The sequence below is a fragment of the Haemorhous mexicanus genome, chromosome 2 (genome assembly GCF_027477595.1).
Source record: "Haemorhous mexicanus isolate bHaeMex1 chromosome 2, bHaeMex1.pri, whole genome shotgun sequence".
NCBI lineage: Eukaryota > Metazoa > Chordata > Aves > Passeriformes > Fringillidae > Haemorhous > Haemorhous mexicanus.
Window position 1 is genome coordinate 32,902,527 of NC_082342.1, and position 21,304 is coordinate 32,923,830.

General features: G+C 45.5%; 1 protein-coding gene and 1 long non-coding RNA gene across 2 annotated transcripts in view; both read left to right on the forward strand.

Moving 5' to 3' along the window:
- Positions 1–21,304, forward strand: part of LOC132323268 (trypsin I-P1-like) — a 40,797-nt gene that overhangs the window by 10,991 nt on the left and 8,502 nt on the right. The gene's annotated exons all lie outside the window — the stretch shown is intronic.
- LOC132323276 (uncharacterized) lies at positions 2,526–10,201 on the forward strand. The gene is made up of 2 exons (XR_009485304.1): positions 2,526–4,110; positions 7,020–10,201. It is a non-coding gene; the product is annotated as an uncharacterized LOC132323276 (long non-coding RNA).

Genomic DNA, 21,304 nt, shown 5'->3' on the forward strand with positions numbered 1-21,304 from the left:
GAGGGGAGCTGGCCAGCTGCTGCCTGTCACTGCTCAAGGCACCCGGTCAGTGGGTGCTGAGTGACCATAATGTGTATCCCAAGGATTTTTTTCAGTTTCACTTCTCTCTCTTTTCCTTGTTATTTACTCCTGTTTTCTCTCTGTTTGGATCTCAATCTGTCAGTCCTACCCTTTTTCCCATCCCACCAGGGGAAGGGGGTACTGAGGGAGTGTCTCTAACACCCAGGGGCTGACTGGGCTTTAACCAAAACAGCTTGAGCACCAGACAGCATTTCCATGTCCCCACTACTATGGCATGAGCTGCAGCTCCCCTGACCAAGCCTGTGCTTCACACTCCAGCAAGGAATTTCCAGCTCTGTTCTTGATGGATTATGAGGATTTAGGTGAGGATTCTGCTGGGCCCTTGTGCTGTGCTTTAAATTGGAGATAAAGAGGAATGAGCAAGTCAGGGCAGCCCTTGAGACTTTCAGCAAGCAGCAGGAGATGTAGTGGATGGGCCAGACAAGGTGCTCGGAAACACCAACAAGCCCTGCTGAAAACTCCACTAGGACTTCTTCCTCCTGGTCCTTGTCCTGGTCACCAGGGACATTCTGTGGCAACCCAGGGCAGTCTCCTGCTGTGGGCAGGGACAATTCTCAAACATCAGAGAGTTCAGGTCACAGGGCAGTGATGTAACTCGGGCTGTGTGTCGATTCCCTGGAGACCAGTGGGGCCAAGGACCAGTGGGCTTTGTCTTTCCAGCTGGTGGAGAGGGAATGCGCAGTGTGAACTATTCCACATCCAGCTTCCCAAGCCATGAATTGATGAAACAAATTGCAAGGAAGGAGAGATGGATTAGGAAGGCAGTAAGAAATAGGAAGGGACTAGGTATGAGAGGACAAAGAGGAATGGCTAAGGGGATGGGCAGAAAGATCTTCAAGAAGGAAAATGAGAAGGAGTCTGTGAATGGAAGAGAATGAGAGGACAAGAAGAAACAAGAATCAGAAGATGATTCTGATATGGGAATAACCAGAAAAGCAGCTAGACAAAAATTTAAAGAAAGATAGACAAACAGATAGATGGACAGAAGAGCAGAGAGTCATACTGTATTGTTCCTAAAGAGCAGGAGGGCAAGTAAGAAAATGGGTCTCTGTAAAACACAGGGCTCATTGTGTGCTGGTGGCACATCCCTGTTTGCCTGGAAAGGTTTGTGCTGTGCTGCTCCAGCCTTTGACTCACTGTGGATCTTGTTCAGCACAGAAATATGTGCCTGAGTCATTGAGAAGGGCATGCTGTATCTTCACAGATAAATGGTTGTTCTTAGTCCCATTACTCTGGAAGCGATTTTTGAATTCCTTCTCAATATCTGCTTTGCCACCTTCCACTGAATATACAACCAACTGCAGACTGGCATTCTTCTCCATGGGTAACTTGTACCAGTACATGTAAAAGAAATCTTTCCCTGATGCAGAACATTCCAGAGTGACAGTGTCTCCTACCCGGACAACTGTATCTGGAGATTGCTGAAGGGCCCAGCCTGGAGAGAAAGGAGATGAAAGGTGGGAAGTGAAATGCATTGAAGAGGACAAAAATACACATCCTTGAAGTAGGCCATGGGGTGGAATGCCACCAGGGTATCAGAAAGCTATGGGACAGTGCCCTGCTTCTCTGCCAAAGCCACATGGGATAAAAAAATCCCTAAACAAATAACTAAATGCAACAGTGAATCTGTTTTGAGAAGAAATGTATTTGGTACACTCAAGAGAAGTATTAGAATGGGGAAGGAAAATAGAAATTTTTAGCTTTGCAGAGTTTTCTGATTCAGCAGGTTTGGGAAAAATCATCTGGTTCATTGCCAACCCTCCCCTGGAGGCCCCACGGAAGTTGCACTGCCAGCAATGGGAGCCCAGCTGAGGATGCAGCAGCAGCTCCAGTGCAGCTGCTCAAGAGGAAGGGAAGCCCACTTACCCACAGGGAGCAGCATGGCCACAAGGAACCGGTGGAAATCCATAGAGAAAGGCCCCCTCCTTCCAGCCACCTGCCCCTGGTGACAGCACAGACACAGAGGTGTGGAAAGAGGAGAGGTGGAGAGGAAGAGATACGTCTCTCTGTGGGTGGGCAAGGGAGTGAGCAGGAGTCTGAAATGTCACAAAGGCTGTTGGCTGCCCAGGAACGGTGGGGAAGGACACCTGCAGGCAGTCATGAGGTGCTTGTACTCTGCTCCTCTGGCTTCCTGCTGTGTCTGAGCGTGGGTGTGCAAGAGTAGGTGGGACTTCAGTAGGTGCCATACTTCAGAGCTATCATGGAGAAGGATGGGGCTGTGTGGCAGCCTAAGAGTGTGCACAGGAATGCACAAACTGGCAGAAATTGTTGGGAAGAGAAGGAGATCTCAGAAGTGCATGTTCGTTTCTGTCTGCTGCTGTTTGTCTCCTTCCGAGACTCCCTCAAACTCAGAGATTCCCAACCCTGCAAGCTGCAATGCGGAATCACTGCTTCTCCCAGTCAGGCCTGAGGTGTTGTCCAGGTATGCGAGAAACTGATGACCTGCAGAGCTGGTGTCTCTTGGAGGCTGAGAGAGAATACTTCTGTAGGTGTTCTTTTCTAACTCCAGAAGGGGATCTCAAGGAGAGAACAGGCTGCCTTTGCTTCTGCACTGGGATTATTCTTTGGGAGACACTTCATCTCAGAGAGATTTCTGTGCAGAAGCGTGTGCCCACAGGATGTGCTGCTACACACGTAGCGTGTGACTTTCTCAATGCTAGAGAAGAATAGATACTGTCCTTGCCTCTTTATTGCAGCAATCTGTAAAAGAGCACCAGGACACAAATGGACAAAGCTGGAGAAAACCCTGTGTTCTTCTCTGCATATAGCCTTGTTCACCTGCATAAGGCAGTGGGAAATCTCTGTGTTTAGGCCCTGAGAAGGTTGGGTGTTAGCATGGGAATCTACAGGGTTGGAACCACCTGGAGTGCCCTGAGCAGGCCTGTGCTGTGCATGGGTGTGTGTTATGCAGGACAGAGTCATGGGATGGGTCAGCTAAGAAGGGACCTCAAGGGGTCACTGCTCCAACCTCCCTGCTCAAGCAGAGTCATCCCAGAGCACATGGCACACGACTGTCTCCACAGGGTTCTGGAATATCTCCAGAGAGGGAGGCTCCACAGCTTCTTTAGACAGTCTCTTCCTTTGCATGTTCTTCAACTCTGGAAAGCTCCTACCACAGATTCAGGTGGAACTTCATGTGCATCATTTTCTGCCTCTTGTCCTAGTGCTTGGCATCACAGTGACGAACCTGGATCCAGCTCTTGGAACCCTGCCTTCAGATTCTGGTGGGCATTGATGAGGGGGCCACTTAGTTGTTTCTTCTCAAGGCAGAACAGGCCAAGCTCCCTCAGCCTTTATTCACTAAAGATGTGCTCTGTGGTGGAACCTGGTGTGTTTTGTTCATGTTCTGTTCACTAAAGGGCTAAAGATAGAGGGAATAAAACACTTAGACCTAAAACCATGTGTAACCAAAACCGCATACAATCACAAGTATATTTTTGCTTAATAAATGCTTGCTTAAAATATTTTTGCTTAATAAATGCTTGCTCAATAAACCATAAGTTCTAGAATTTTAGGTATGACCACTAGATGAGGAGGAGTCGACTGGAGGACGGCCGGGGAGGACTAGCAGCCTTCATCAGACAACTACCAGCAGAGGACGACCCCTTAGCAACAAGAAGACACATGCGCAGAGTACTTTCTGGACACGTCACCAACGAGAAGAGATACAGTATAAAAGTTAGACTACATCGAATAGTGGGTGCAGCAGTCCTTGGCGAGCGGAGGCTCCCCTGTCGCCCAGCACTGATTTTGCTTATGCCTTGCTTGCTGTAATTAATAAATTCCAATTGGACTAAGCTTATTGGAGTTCGCTTCAATTCATAACAATTTGGTGCCGTGACTCGGATGGGATAGCTTCGGTAGAACCGACCTGCCGAGGAGGCGCCCCACCACTGGTTCTGGTGGCCTCGGTAGTTCCGAACTCTGCCCCACTCCCACCGACGAACCTAAATTCAAGGCAGTAAGCAAAGGAAACCGGTTGGCCCTTTAAACTTTGTGCACAAAGGTCCGGACGAAGACGCAGGACGCGTGAGTATCTGTGCAGGGGATCCGTTCGGTCTGGGCCGGGTATCCTGGCGTGTTGCGACTGGTGGTGTGCGTGAGAGGGGAGCTGGCAGCTTGAACTCCCCAAGTGAGTGAGGACCCTCAGTAGTGCGGTTCCCATTGTCCGCGAGGACGTGGGCCACGAACCAGGGGAAGCGAGTGAATTTGCAAACACCAGCGTCTGAGTGCACTCCAGAAGATGGGACAGGGGAAGAGCAAGCCCTCTGTGCCTGTGAGGTTACCCCCAGTGCTGAGATATAGTCCACTGGGATGTATGTTAGATAAGGTTACCCCAGTGCCGAAATGATAGTTCACTGGGATGTATGTTAGACAATTGGAAACATTATCCTAGCACAGGGGATAAAGACAAAGTAAAGATGATTCACTATTGTATAGAAATATGGGGAGGAAGACAAATTTCAAAAGGTGTTTACTGGCCTATATTTAGTTCAGCCGAAGATTGGGTGAGACAATTTTTGAATATGTGGGTTAACGACAAGACTCCCTTTAATCAGGAGGAGAGTGCAAAAGTTTGGTTGGAGAAACCTGGTAGTGAAGTACGTTTATTTACTTTAAAAGAGAAAATTGGAAACTCAGAGCCCAGAAAACGGAATAAGAGGGAGGAGGACATTCCATGCATTCCACCCCATATGTACTCCCGCAAGTTCCCAATGCACCCCCTGCACAAGATCAGGCAGAAGGATTAGAGGAAGATCCCCTTCCTTTCCGAGAGGAGAACCCAGGGGTCTTAGAACAAGGAGGGCCAAGAACAAGGAGTAAAACAAGACACCTAAACCTCTATCCTTTAAGGGAAATTCCTATGGGAGGAGCACAACTGGGAATAGGCTTCATTTCTGTTCCTCTTAACTCAGGGGATGTAAGAGAATTTAAGAGGGAAATGGGGAAACTGTTGGAAGACCCCCTTGGAGTTGCAGAAAGATTAGATCAGTTTTTGGGCCCTAATACTTATACCTGGGAAGAGTTACAAGCAATCTTGGGTATTCTTTTCACTAGAGAAGAGAAGAATATGATTCGGCGGGCAGGCATGAGTATTTGGGATACACAACATGCTCAGGGTCCGCAGGCAGATACAAAATGACCTCTACAAAATCCCAATTGGAATCACCAAGATCTGGCACATAGAACTCATATGCAGGATCTAAGAACAATAATAATTCAAGGAGTTAGAGAGGCAGTTCCGAGAGGACAGAATATTAACAAAGCCATAAATGAAAGGCAGAAGAAAGATGAGACTCCTACAGAATGGCTAGAGAGACTAAGGAGAAATATGCAAATGTACTCAGGGCTGGATCCAGACAGCCCAGCGGGCCAGTCCTTTTTGAAAATGCACTTTGTTGTTAGATCGTGGGATGGCATTCGGAAGAAACTAGGAAAGTTGAGAAGGCTGGGAGGATGTAGTATTAGAAGAATTGTTGGGGAGATTCAGAAGTTGTTCAGAAGGGATGAGAACTGGGGGAGGGGAGCCATGCGGCCAGAGGAGGTAGGCCGCCAGGCCGGGCCTGGGACAGAGAAGGGAGGTGAAGGCCCCTGAGAGATAGAAGGGTGGAGGAGCACAGCGAGGCTTCGGGCAGCCACCCCCCACCCCCCACCATCCCCCCCCCCCCCCCTCGGAGGGAGAGAGAGGGAGAGAACCTGTGCCTGTGATAGCTCAGCCGGTGTGAAGGAGAAGGGGGGTGCCTGGCAGGAAGCCAGCCGTGGGAGTTCATGGACAGGCAGAGCCTGAGACTTTTAACCCTTCTCGTGGATGATGGAAACCTTAGATGACAGCAGCTGAGATGGACGGTATTACCCCAGGGGTTTACAGAATCACCAAATTTGTTCAGTCAGGCATTAGAACAAATCCTCCAGGAATATAAAGTGGGACATGGAGTGACTTTGATTCAGTACGTAGATGATTTGCTGGTTGCGGGGAAAGAAGAAGAAAAGGTGAGGGAGGAAAGTATCAAGTTACTTAACTTTTTAAGCCTAAAAGGATTGAAAGTGTCAAAAGCAAAGTCGCAGTTTGTGGAGGAGGAGGTGAAGTATTTGGGCCACTATTTGAGTAAAGAAGAGGATTGATCCTGAAAGAGTAAAGGGGATTCTTTCACTCCCTCCCTAGAAGCAAGAAGCAGGTTAGACAATTGCTGGGATTGGTGGGGTACTGTGGACAATGGATTGAGAATTACAGTAACAAAGTAAAATTCTTATACAACAAACTCAGCCAGGAGGGGTTAATAAAATGGGATGTAAGTGATCAACAACAAGAGGAGCAATTGCAGCAGGAATTAGTAAATGCTCCTGTTTTAAGTCTGCCAGACCTAAAAAGACCATTTCATTTATTCATTAATACTGAGAATGGCACAGCGTATGGGGTTTTAACCCAAGATTGGGCTGGTAAAAAGAAACCGATTGGCTATTTGTCTTAATTGCTAGACCCGGTGAGCAGGGGGTGGCCTACCTGCCTTCAAGCAGTATCATACCCCGTGGCACCCCCAAAGCTCAGGAAGGGTTGAAAGAATGAATGGGGAAATAAAAAAGCAGCTCACTAAGCTGATGCTGGAAACCAAGTTATCGTGGGTTGAATGCTTGCCATTAGCACTATTGAACATCCGCACTCAGCCGAGGGCGGACATGGGAATATCACCATTTGAAATGATGTATGGGATGCCCTATAATTTGGAAGAGCCGCAGGACCATCCGAATTTTAAAGACCAGCAATTAAACTCTTATATTACTAGCTTAATGAAGTATAGAGAGAAGTTGTGGAAAAGGGCATGATAGCACAGAGACCCCCATTAGAGTTGAAAATACATCAGATCCAGCCTGGGGACTGGGTATTGAAACCTCGCACACTCCACAGTGGGAGGGTCCTTACCTTGCATTACTTACTACAGAAACCGCAGTTAGAATGGCGGAGAAGGGATGGACACATGCTAGCAGAATCAAAGGACCGGTCGATGAACCAACTTCCGAGTGGAAAGTAACCAGTCCTCCTGGAGACTTAAAACTGAAGATCCAAAAGGACAATTGTAAATGAACAAGTATAATGTAGATTATGCATCAAAGGTCTACTTTACTGAAGAAGGGTTAATTTGTAACTCAGATGTTAGAATAAGGTGTAGAAATCCCCAGTGTAATTGCTACCCTTTTGTGTGTTATATTTGTAAAGTATGCGGGGACAAGTGGTGGGGCCATTGTAGGCGGGGAATACCACCGAGGGAGGTTTGCACCCCTTGCTGGAAGCTTCAGCGAGATATAACAGATTGGGTCTTAGCTTATAAAGTTTCTCATGAGAATTTAGTTAAAGAATCAGAGGAGTGGTGGAAAATTTTTGCATATGGGATCGAGCCAAAATACTATTGTTATCACTCAAACGAACCGATCCCCTTTGTAATTGATATAGTCAATTGTACCTGTCGTACTCGTCTTAAGGGAATCCGATGTGGTGCACCTGGCATTAAGAATTGCCATTGGGACTCCTATGTTACGAGGCAAAGGGCACGGCAAACCCACTTCCAAGGGCCTCCTGAAGAATACCCCTGCTGCCGAGAAGATGGTATCCCTCGTGACTCGAAGCAACCGAGTCGACAAGCGAGGCAGAGGACTAAACAACTGTGGAGGAAAGAATCCCCAAAGTGGGATAACAAGGCCATGTTTATGGAATTGCCTCAGGAATGGGAGTAAAAATAAAGATCCTTGGCGAGGAAGCAGGCTGTGGGGCTTAGAGGAAAGGAAAACTAAATCACACCCTTGGGCCTTCAATGACATCCTACACTTGACCTGGCATACTACCTATATTACCCTCTTTTTCTTTGTTCTGTGTCTGAAAGGGGGTAGTGCTGAAATTTCTCATCAACCGTTTAAATGGTCATTGATAAGGTGGGAGGACCAACAAGTAGTTAAAACAATCACCACCCCAGGAAGCCCATCCTTCCAAGTCACTTTGCCAGAACTTGTCACCTTTTGGGAATACCCTGGTATGAAATATGCACCGTTCTATATGTGTCCAGCATCAAACTCTGGGAAGGGATATTGTAATTACCCAGGATACAATTTTTGTGGGTATTGAGGTTGTGAGACAATTGCCTTGGCATGGACTGAGATACAGGAAGACAAGTTCTTAAAAGTGGGGAGGGGGCCTCCAGGGTGCATACAACCTGTCCATGATCATCCGGCAATAACACCGAAGATAAATCAGGGCCGATTTACTAAAGGATGGTGTCAATATCTGTATTTTAACATAACTCAGCCAGATGATGCTGCATGGTTAGTTGGTAAGATGTGGGGAATTTTATTATGGGAATCGGGAACTGATAGGGGAGGACGTGTACTCATAAAAAAAGAGTTAGTACTGCAAGATAGTACTGGGAATAACACATGGGAAAATGTGGTGCAAGCAAATGATTCAAGGGTAACATCAGAGTCTTTTTGGAGAATAATGCAAGTTAGCTTCAATATCTTGAACAAAACAAACCCAGAGTTAACTGAGGAATGCTGGCTGTGTTACAATATTCGGCCTCCCTTCTATGAGGCCATAGGAGTTGCCACTAAAATAAAGAGAGTTAATGAAACTAATCCTGCAGGGTGTCTTTAGAAACAGAACAAAGAAATCTCTCAAGGGATAACACTCTCACAAGTCACCGGCCAGGAGAGATATGTAGGAGAAGTTCCCAAGGACAAGCAGCATCTGTGTAACATAACTATAACAAAGAAGGAATTGAAAGAAAAACCAGCTGACTGGCTTCTGCCAGCTGCAAATACCAAATGGATGTGCCGGAGCATAGGAGTAACTCCTTGTTTGTCACTTAAATTGTTTGACTACTCACATGACTACTGTATTCAGGTAACTGTTATACCCAGAATTACATACCATCCCAAAGATTATGTGCTTGAACAACTTAGCACTACAGAACACCATTTAACAAAAAGAGAACCCCTCACAGTTCTGACCATAGCTACTCTTCTCACACTAGGAGGAGTAGGAGCAAGTACGGGAGTGGCTTCCTTTGTGACTCAGTATAAAGAGTTTAGAGAGTTAAGGATTACTGTAGATGAAGATATCAGTAGGATAGAACAGGCCATTTACGAATTAGTGAAGTCAGTAAGATCTTTGTCCGAAGTGGTTTTGCAAAACAGGAGGGGACTAGATTTGGTGTTCCTACAGCAAGGGGGGCTATGTGTGTCATTAAAAGAAGAATGCTGTACTTATGCTGATCATACTGGAGTAGTCATGGATACTATGGCAGAGTTAAGGAGACGATTGGAACAAAGAAAGAAAGAAAGGGAAACACATCAAAATTGGTATGAATCATGGTTCAACTACTCCCCATGGCTAACCACTCTTGTCAACCATTGCAGGTCCCTTGATTCTACTAATACTTGTACTTACCTTCGGACCCTGTATACTTAATAGGTTAGTTGACATAGTAAAAGGACGACTGGAAGCTGCACATCTGATGCTTATTAGTACTGAGTATGAACAGGAACCGGGGGATGAGACATTGGATACGCTTGAACTAGCGAGACAGGAGTTGCAAAGATTTGAGTTGCAAAGATTTAGTGAACAAAAATGAACAAGAGAAAAAGGGGGGATTGTGGTGGAACCTGGTGTGTTTTGTTCATGTTCTGTTCACTAAAGGGCTAAAGATAGAGGGAATAAAACACTTAGACCTAAAACCATGTGTAACCAAAACCGCATACAATCACAAGTATATTTTTGCTTAATAAATGCTTGCTTAAAATATTTTTGCTTAATAAATGCTTGCTCAATAAACCATAAGTTCTAGAATTTTAGGTATGACCACTAGATGAGGAGGAGTCGACTGGAGGACGGCCGGGGAGGACTAGCAGCCTTCATCAGACAACTACCAGCAGAGGACAACCCCTTAGCAACAAGAAGACACATGCGCAGAGTACTTTCTGGACACGTCACCAACGAGAAAAGATACAGTATAAAAGTTAGACTGCATCGAATAGTGGGTGCAGCAGTCCTTGGCGAGCAGAGGCTCCCCTGTCGTCCAGCGCTGATTTTGCTTATGCTTGCTTGCTGTAATTAATAAATTCCAATTGGACTAAGCTTATTGGAGTTTGCTTCAATTCATAACATGCTCCACTTTATTTATCATCTTTCCACTTGTTTACTGGACATTCTCCAGGAGCCCCATGCCTCCTTTGCAAGGAGCACATAATAGGACACAGCACTGCAGATGAATTTCACTAGGGATGAGTGGAGCCTCAATTCCCTCCCGCTGCTGGCAATGCATCCCTGCAATGCACTCCTAATGCATCCCAGGACACCTCTGGCTTTCTGGCAACCAGGAAAAACTGCTGGCTCATGGAGAGCTTCTTGTCCACCAGGACCCCCAGGTCCTTCGCTGAAGAGCTGCTTCCCAGCTGGTCTGCACCCAACCTGTGCTGCTGCATGGGGCAGTTTCTCCCCAGGTGCAGAACCCTGCAAGTGCCTTTGCTGAATTTCAAAAGGTTCCTCTCTGGCCATCTCTCCAACCTCTCAAGGCCCATCTAAAGGGCTGCACAGCCCTCTCAGGTATCAGAAACTCCTCCTACCTTGGTTTTATCAGGGAACTTCATACAGAGACTCTCTACCCTCCATCTGAGTCACTGATGTATAGAATGCTGTAACCTGTGGGAAATTTGTGTTATCTGCACAACTTTCTAATGTACCCTGTAATTTTTAAAATATGTTTGCTAAAGATAAACTGTATGTGGATCAAGGGCTGGAAGGCAGGTGTTTCCTGCCCCAGACACCACTCTACATGGAGGAGTTAGGGATCCACATAACACTTTACCCGAGTTAGCACAGGCTTGTGCTCTGCTGTTCATATTCCTTGGCCACAAAACAACCACAGACAAGGAGTTGTAACAGAGGAGCATGTGGGCAGCTCCCTCATGCTGCTGGCTACTTCCACACCTGCCAGGCCTTGCCTTTATCTACAGGTGCACCAAGAACCTCCCACACAAGCACTCCTTCCTTTTCACAGTGAGAAGTATATGCAGGGTTGAAGGGAGTTAGGTAAGAGGAAGTCAGTGGAGTGCAGATTGAAGACAGAAGGAAGAAGGTGGAGAAGGGAAGGGAGACATAGAGGAGAAGAAAGGCTGACAGAAGCAAGGGTAGTGCAAATAAGAGTTAAATGCAGAGGGAGGCCTGGAGTGGCATGGAGACAATGATGGACAAATAAACTGTCAGCATCTGAAAAGAGAAAGAAGGCAAGGCAAGGAAGCAGAGCAGCTAATGAGTGAGAAGTGATCACCCTGCCTCGTGCAGCACCCACAAGGTGGAAAGCAGGTCCTGGTTGTGCAGGGACAAGTTTGTGCTCAGCTCCCTCAGCAGTCTCACCACTGTGATCACCCTCAGCACAGTAGTATGTGCCAGAGTCATTGAGAAAGGCATGTTCTATTGAGAGGGTGATACTGTCTCCTTGTATATTGCTGCTCTTGAAATGGCTCTCAAAACCCTTCTCCACCACTGCAGTAGCACCTTCGAATGCATAAACAACCCGTGTCAGACTGGAATTCTTCTCTGAAGGCAGCATGAACCAGTACATAGCTGTGTTGGAGGATTCCTTCTTGGAACATTCCAGATTCACAGACTGGCCTTCTTTTATCACCATGTCTGGAGACTGTTCCAGGGCTAACACTGCAAAGGAAAAGAAGGAGCAGTGAGAAAGAGGGAAAAATTAGAAAAATTTGACTTAGGCACTTTGGGTTAGTAGGAAAAGGGTGAGAAGACATAGGGCAGCCAAGAGAGCAGTTCAAGGCATGGGACAGCTCTTCAGATCAGCAGGTGAATTTCCAATCTCTTTTCAATTGGCAAGATGCATTCCTGGGCAGCCTGAGACCAAACCCAGGAACCATCTATGGGCTGCAAAAAGAATGACAAATAGATGGCCATTGCAGAAGATTTCAGGGATTCCCATTCCCACCACATTCACTGCTTATCCTCCATGCAGAAAGCTCTGCAGAGTGAAGTACTGCCAGGAACTGGTTACACAGCTGGGAGAGCAACAGCAGGATCAGTGGAGGTGCTCAGGGCTGGGTTGAGTTCACTTACCCAGAGGGGCCAGCATGGCCACCAAGAAACAGCAGGGAACCATGGGGGGAAAGGCCCCTACCCCCTCAGCAACCTGCCTCCTGTAGCTGCCCAAGGGTATGTGCAGAGGGAGCAGTGAGTGAGGGCGAGACATCTCGGGGTGGGGCTGGCCAAGAAATGAGAGAAGGCATTGGCTGGCTGGGAACCCTGGGGAGTGACACAAACTCTGTGTCAGCACAAACTCTGTTTCTGCAGGAAAGCAGAAACCCTGCACAGATGCTGCAGGTGGAAGGGTCAGGCTGGGTGTGGGTGGGTGTGGAGGGAAGGATGCTGTTTGGAAGGATAGGATTGTGCTGAGCCTGCAGGGGATTGTGAGTGAGTGCAAGGCAGAGGACTGCTGGCTGCTCCCCTCCTGCTTCTGAAGGCCTTGGGAGAGGGTGGAATGAGGGATAAAGGCCCCATCGAGGTGCCTTGAATTTTCCCATGCACTCTCCCTGTCTTCCCCAGACATGGCTGCTTCAGTCCCTGCCTGACCACCCCACATCCCAGCCAGTTGTGTGACAGCTCTTCTTCTCTATGCAGCCCTGTGAGGGCAGCAAATGCCATCCTTGAGAGGGAGGCAGGACCCCAAAAGGCACCGGAGCAGCCCAAGCACTCAGAGCTGTGAGGGCCTTAATGGGCGTTGCAGTGAGACCTGTAGGAGAAGAAGGGGAATACCTGTGGGGAGCTGAGGGACAGTGGGCCTTGTCTTTGCAGATGGTGGAAAGAGAAAGCACTGTGTGGGCTATTCCACATCTGGCTTCCCAGGCCATGAATTGATGTTACGGATTGCAAGGAAGGAGAGATGGAAGAGGAAGAGATTAGGAAATAGGAAGGGAATAGGTATCATCCTCATGAGAGGATTACAGTGGCACCCTAGAAAATGCTAAGATAAACTCTGAAATGTTAAGCCTTGTGTTTTACCTACGTAAGTAGTAGTAATTAAAATAATTATTGTATAATCATAAGAAGAACAACGTGAAACTGTATGTTCCTAGTCTAAGGTAGCTATGCTTGGTTGAAATCTATGTATACTATAGAACAATGTAAGTTTAATAATTAACATGAAAGTTATATAACGATAGAATATAAAAGCATATCCATCCCGAACCTATGTCGGAGTCAGATTTGGGTTTTACCCCTGGCACCCAGAGCTCTTCAATAAAAGCACCTGCATATAATCATTTCTCGTGATTATGTGTTCCTGAATGCTAACAAGGACAGAGAGGAAAATTCATGGGGACAGACAGAAGGACATGAAAAGAAGAAAGTGAGAAGCAGTCTGTGAATGGCAGAGAAATGTGTGGAGACAGTGAGGACAAGAAGAATTGAGAGTTGGAATGTGATTCAGAGATGAGAAAGAATAAAAAAGCAGCTAAAGACCAAGCTAAAGATAGATAGACAGACAGACAGATAGATAGATAGAAGAACAGATAGATGGACAGAAGGACAGACAGACAGCCATAGAGTTTTTCTCTTGAAGGGCTGCAGGGCAACTAAGAACATGCGTCTCTGTCAAACACAGGGCTCACTGTGTGCTGGTGGCACATCCCTGTTTGCCTGGAAAGGTTTGTGCTATGCTGCTCCAGCCTTTGACTCACTGTGGATCTTGTTCAGCACAGAAATATGTGCCTGAGTCATTGAGTAGGGCATGCTGTATCTTCACAGATAAATGGTTGTTCTTAGTCCCATTACTCTGGAAGCGATTTTTGAATGCCTTCTCAATATCTGCTTTGCCACCTTCCACTGAATATACAACCAACTGCAGACTGGCATTCTTCTCCATGGGTAACTTGTACCAGTACATGTGTATGAAATCTTTCCCTGATGCAGAACATTCCAGAGTCACACTGTCTCCCACCTGGACAACTGTATCTGGTGATTGCTGAAGGGCCCAGCCTGGAGAGAAAGGAGATGAAAGGTGGGAAGTGAAATTGAAGAGGTCAAAAATACACATCCTTGAAGTAGGCCGTGGGGTGGAATGCCACCAGAGTATCAGAAAGCTATGGGACAGTGCCCGGCTTCTCTGAAAAAGGCACATGGGATCCAAATACCCCAAACAAATAAATGTCAAATGCAGGAGTGAATCTGTTTTTAGAAATAATGACTTTGGTACTCTTAAGTGAAGTATTAAAATGGGGCAGGAAAAAGCAGATCTGTAGCCTTGGGAAAGGGCACTGCCAGACACGGGGAGCACAGCTGAGAATGCAGCAGCAGCTCCAGTGCAGCTGCTCAAGAGGAAGGGAAGCCCACTTACCCACAGGGAGCAGCATGGCCACAAGGAACCGGTGGAAATCCATAGAGAAAGGCCCCCTCCTTCCAGCCACCTGCCCCTGGTGACAGCACAGACACAGAGGTGTGGAAAGAGGAGAGGTGGAGAGGAAGAGATACGTCTCTCTGTGGGTGGGCAAGGGAGTGAGCAGGAGTCTGAAATGTCCCAAAGGCTGTTGGCTGCCCAGGAATGGTGGGGAAGGACACCTGCAGGCAGTCATGAGGTGCTTGTACTCTGCTCCTCTGGCTTCCTGCTGTGTCTGAGCGTGGGTGTGCAAGAGTAGGTGGGACTTCAGTAGGTGACATACTTCAGAGCTATCATGGAGCAGGATGGGGCTGTGTGGCAGCCTAAGTGTGTGCACAGGAATGCACAAACTGGCACAAATGGATGGGAAAAGAAGGAGATCTCAGAAATGCATGTTCGTTTCTGTCTGCTGCTGTTTGTCTCCTTCCGAGACTCCCTCACACTCACAAATTCCCAACCCTGCATGTTGCAATGTGGAACCACTGCTTCTCCCACTCAGGCCTGTCCTATACCTGTCCAGGTATGGGAGAAACTGCTGACCTGCAGAGCTGGGGCCTCTTGGAGCCTGGCAGAGGATATTTCTCTAGCTGTTCTTCATAATTCCAGAGGGGGATCTCAAGGAGAGAACAGGCTGCCTTTGCTTCTGCACTGGGATTATTCTTTTGGAGACACCTCGCTTCGGAGACATTTCTGAGGAGAAGGGTGTGTCCCACAGGATGTGCTGTGACTTTCTCGACGCTAGAGAAGAAAAGATATTCTGTTGACAAGAGAGAAATGTTTTTGTTATTGCTGAGCAGTGCTTACACAGCATCCAAGGACTTTTCTGCTTCTCATACCCCCATGCAGGCAAGGAGGCTGGTGGTGCACAGGAACTTAGGAGGAGGGACAGATGGGAGAGCTGATCCCAAATGATTCAATGGATATTCCATATCCAATGGTGTCATGTTCAGGGGCGAGTAGGGGGAAGAAGAAGGAAGAGAGAGATGTCTGGAATGATGGTGTTTCTCTTTCCAAGTCACGGTTTTGTGTGATGGGGCCCTGCCTTCCTGGGAATGGCTGAAGACCTGCCTGCCCATACGGAAGTGGGGAATGAATTCCTTGTTGTCATTTGCTTGTGTACAGAGTTTTTGCTTCACCTCTTAAACTCTTTATCTCAAGCCATGAGTTTTTCACTTGTGCTTTTCCCAATTCTCTCTCAAGTCCTGCTGGTGGGGAGTGAGCAAGCAGCTGGTGGAGCTTGATCCTGGCTGGGGCTAAACCATGACCCAACCCCAGACCACATCCTTCCTTTGCCATTGCTGTTCCTATGTGATAGCCCAATTACCTTTCAGTGTACCCATTATTGCTCAATTTATATTCTCAAGATTTTGTCCTGATACTCAATAAGGTAACACTTTTTATTCTTTTATTGGTCGGCTTTAAATGCAGAAGTTTTCCACTTGGTAGTGTCATGGCAGTATTCATGCTGCTTTCCTTTCTACTGTTTCTCTTTTTTTCCCCCAGGATGAGAAGCAAACCTCAAGCTCACAGTTTGCAGGTTTTGGTTTGCAATGGGAGTAATTTTCTTACTATGGGCTGGTGTTTGTCTCTGCAGCTTGGTGTTGCTTGAGAGCATCTTCCCAAGGCTTGTGACTCTGCCTATGAGAAGGCTTCATCTAGGAGGAAGAGCAAGCCTTCATTTTGCAGATTGTCTGAAGGGATGGGAACTGATGGGGAGAGGTTACAGGCTACATTTATCTCCCTCCCTTGTATGTAAGAGGCGCAGACTTGTCTCACAAAGTTTCAACACATAGTTAGCAACCTGACCAAGTACCTGTAGTAAACCTGTTTTTCGTATTGCTCTTTAATGGCTTCCTTTGAGTCTGTCTGGATATGAAAAATAGACTGGAAATCACAGGACAAAATCCCTCAAAACAAGGTCATTCTACTAGGAAAATGACAAAATATTTTTTCTATTCTTTTCACATATCAGAGAAGAACCCATAATTTCTGATACAGCCTGTTTAGCTGGGAAGAGGTGTGAGTGTCCTAGAGAAGGGAATGAGAAACATAGACTAAGATGTAACATCTAGGACCAGGAGATAGGACTACAGAACATGAGGTATCAGGCTGGTCATCTCAGCATGCTTCTGGATTGTTCTCTCTTCTACAACAGTGAACAGAGTTCTTAGTCACTAATTATGTCTGTTTGTACAGAACTTCTGTTTGTATGTATTGAATTCTTCCAAAAAATACATTTAGGATTCTTTTGGCTATCACTGCCTAAACAGTAAAACCAATAGTGGAATATTATTTTCCTACCTTGGTCTTAGTATGTCTGTCATCTTAACACTATTTATTCAGGGTCTTAACCCATTGGACCAAAATTCATTTAAGATCATTCTTTCTGCATCTCCAGTCTAGAGCTCCATCAGTGTCCTTACTGTCATGTAGAGGCTGTCTTCCATGAGGTGTCTTTCATTTAAAAAGAAGGAAGTCACCTCTCCACTAGTTTTGAAGGAGTATGTGGTGCTGGCAGCTCCTCAGGTCATGTTCAAAAGGCAATTTCCAAGACATGCCAGCAGAGACCAGTCTTGTTGCACCTTACTGTTCCTTTGTAACCTGTCAAAAGGACAGGACTTGCAGGCCAAGAATGCAAATAAATGTGAGTGACAGAACAAAGGGGAGGGAGATCCTTGACTTTTGTTTCCATGTCTGTCATAGGAGGCTTTTTGAGCTTTGGAGGCTATGCTGCCTAATACTTCAGACAAGGAAAAACAAGAATGTGTCAGGAAGAAACATTTAGAGATGTATTTTCTAATAATTATATTCTTTTGGTGGGAGAATTTCACAGGAAACTAGAGCTTGCAGCAGTCATACCTGTCCTGCATTCTTGGGAGTTTACAGAAGAAGCAGGTGCAAAGAAGCAGGCCATACTGCAGAGACTCCCTGAGCTTTACAGATTTGTTTTAGAGAACTAGGATGCTTCTCATTAATACCCAATGCTTTTGACCACAACCCCCTAAAGTTAAGCAACAGCTCTTCTTCAGGACATATCTGTGCACTGAAAAGATATGATGGTGGAAGGAGGAATCTGATTAATAATTTGACATTGAAGACAGAGGCTGCTGCACTGCTCTGTTGCTCTCCAGTTCAAACCATCCTGGGTCCATTGCCACAACCTCTACGGAGTCTTCTTTCTGCTCTTCCTCTTCCCCTCTCCTGACTGTCTCACATTTTTCAAAGACTCCATCTCTCACTCAGAGAAGGTGGGGATTTTATCTTGGTGTTCAACCCCGTCCCTACATCGTGCGATCGCTCGCAGCACAGAAATATGTGGCTTCATCCTTGGGTGTCACATTCTTGATTGTCATCAGAGAGTAATTACTACTCTCTTTGGTTACTTCAAACTTGGCCTCAGAGTAAGCATCCTCATAAGAGTTATGACTCCATGTACTACTGCTGACTATAAACTTCAAACCAGTTCTTGGAGGCTGCTGGTACCAGAACATATAGGCAAGGTTACTGTAATTCTGGTAGCAGGAGATGGTCAAAGAGCCTCCAGGTGTCAGAAGGGTTTTGTCAGGCCACTGAGCAATGTAAGCTCCAATCCCAACACCTACATTAATAAGAGATAACAAGAGAGAGTGAGGAGCAGGAGTACAGATGATGGCCAAAGGGGTTGCCTACCTAACAGTAGCCCTGTAGCCCTGCATGGCCTGGATGAGAGCCCTGCTGCAGATGGATCTGTTGTCTCTCACTAGGTAAAAGAGCAAGCACAACAGCCAGCATGGCCCTCCAGCTCTCCCAGGACAGTGTGCTCCTGCTCACTGTGAGACAAGAGCTGAGAGAAACCCATGCCCCTCCCCTTGCCCTGATTTGTCTCTCAAGTTTGGGCAGGGAAGAGAGAAGGGCCTGTCCAGCTGTCCTACTTTCTTTGGTGAGCCAGTAAAAGCAAAGCTAAATATTATTCACGGGGCCCCAAGGCCTGCTTCAGCTTTTCCACAAGTCAGTGTTCTGAGCTGCTGACACAAATGTGCAATTTCTCACAGACCAGTTTATTGCTGGCTGAATGCTGAGCTTTCATTCCATGTTTGAGAGAGTCTGGGTGTTGGAGGCCCGACAGGAACCTAGGATCAGTGGATTCATGAGCGATTTTTAGACCTATTTACATCAGTGGATATAACATGGGCCCTCCTTGCAGAAGGATTTCCAGCAAAAGTACACCTGTATTGTGTGTAGTGATGGCTACATGACAAAAGCCACGTAGACATGCCCTAGATAGCTGACCAAGAATTGGAAAAGTAATGGACCCAGCTAATCTGAGTCTCTGCACCTGCAAAGACACTGTGGCCTTAAGCATAGCTGCATTACGATAACAGGATGCTGTAGTTGAGAGAGAGAGATGAGAAAAAGAAGATGTAAGTCGAAAGGAATGAGAAAGTAAGAGGGGAATTGCTATCTATAGTATAACCAATAGATTACTTAGCTTACAGAATATGTATGAGCTTATTACTTATTGTGCATAAATGTCTGATGCTCTCATCAATAAATTAAGCTTGCTGATCCCTCATATTGAGCGTCCGAGTATTCCCTCACCACGACAGTATTGCTTCATTCTGAAGAGTTGTTCCTAATATCTGGAGCATGGCATTTCACAACTTGAATCTTGTTAGTCTGAAGGAATGATGATAGATCAAGATAGCAAAGGCACAAAAATTTTGTTTAATCATATCTTAATTTCTTCAGTTTTCTAGACAGGGATGCATATTCCATGCTGGTTGATCTTCCTGGGAGCTCTAATTCACTTTTACAAAACACAAGACATCACCACCAGCTGTTTTTTCTCAAAACAAAAACTGTAGTTAAACATAAACCTCATGAACACTCTGTTTGTTTCTAGCCTCCCAGATACATCCTAGTTAGCCTATTCCATATATGCAATGTATTCTATTCAGTTATATACAGCTCTACATACACAACCGAAAACACTCTCCGTTCTTTTCTGAATGTATAAAATACAAAATTGTTATTTCCACTGTTTCTTTTCTCCCTAGTACTTTTAATGAAATACACATAATTAATTCCAATGTCCTTCAGTAATCCCGATATCGCAGATTCAAAACACTGTGGGATACTTCTGAGGTCTTCTCTTCTTCTTCACATTTTGTTGCTATCCCCTCTCCCATATTTGCTTGGTGCTCTAGAGAGATTTATATCTTCCCTAGGCCTCTAGACATTTCTATAAAAGGCATGATTTTTCTATGAGCCTGGTAATATTGTACTTTCTTAGAGCCTGAGGCCTAGTTCCTGAATCCTCCGGGATTCAGAGCAGCAGAAATCTCAGAAATTTGGTAGCGAATGTTCCCTGTCTCACTTTTTAAATCCTTCTTTTTAAGGGAGTTACCAGAAATTTTCTGAGAAGTTACAGCTTCTTCCCAGTCAGGAATGAACATGCATTTCATATGATGTGTAAAAGTTATGTATTATCTCTAGTGTTGTGAACACTTTGCATCTAAGAAATAGCGGTTCTGCCAGTTCGTGGGTTTCTCAGAAGAAATTATTCCGTATCTGTGCTGCCATGAGGTTGAACCCTGTGCTGGAGATATTACAGTTTCAGTGACTTGTCAAGGAATAGCAGATGATTTGGACATTTCTGGTTTTTTAATTACCTTCCATAACTTTTCCATTTTTCTTTGAATTTTTATGCCGTTTTCAAAGTCAATACATCAGTTAGCAAATCAGTTTGAACAAATTTAATATACTTCCATATCCTTTTACATTTCAATACTGATTACTCTTTGTTACATATTTTTAGCTTTTACTCCTCACAAGTTTTTCATCTTTTTATGGAGGTATATTTTGATTTTACTAGTTCTTAATTCTATTTTGTTGATATTTTGCCCTTTTACCTTACTGCTAGGATGGGACACTTTTAGACACTTCCATGGACCCTGCTGAGACAGTTCCATAGGACACTGCTGCTTGGATCAATGCCCCAAAACGGGTGCCATTGCATGAAGACAGTAGAGGATTTTTAGTTTGATTATTGACCATCATGCCAAACCTGTCAAAAGCATTTTTTTCCAGTATTAATCAGACCTTAAATCCTGGAGGGAGAAACTGTTTGAGACTTGATGGGAAATTAAACAGATAGTGGAGGCTGTGGGAATTAATTCTAAGATTGTTCTGTGAAAAAACTCTGAGACAAGGTAAAAAACATTTCAATGCTGTTGGGCTACACCTTCTTCTTTAATCACTTATGTTAGAATTTATTACTCCTTCTAGGATGAAGATTTCTATTCAGATGAGCTTTTCAGTCTCAGCAAACAAAAGATGATTGCAGACTCTCCAAAGGAAGCAAGCAACTCGAAGATGTAACTCAGGACCTCTAGTGTGTCTCTTGGGAATTGCTTAATATGTTACTGCCTTTTGAAGAGTAGCTAAACTGACAGCACTTTCATTTTTCAGTTTAAAATGTCTAATTCTTCCAGTCTGTTTTCTTTCAGGATTAAAGATGAAACAAGGGAAAACAAAAAAGTACCAAGATAATAGCAGGTATGGTCAAACTTCCCAAGTAAGACCCTGAACTGCTGTACTCAGGGAAGAGTAGATGCAGAAAAGTGGAGGAATACAGTTATAAAATGGCCCATTCAGAGGTAAACAGGACGCTAGTGAGTATGCTTGTCTGGCTATGCTTTGTACTGACTTAGCTCAGTCTTACTTAGCCCTGTCTTACTAAGTTCCATTTGTAAGTATTCACCTGAGGGAGGAACTGTCTATTCTATGTGCATGTGTTTTGTGTCTGGACATCTGCG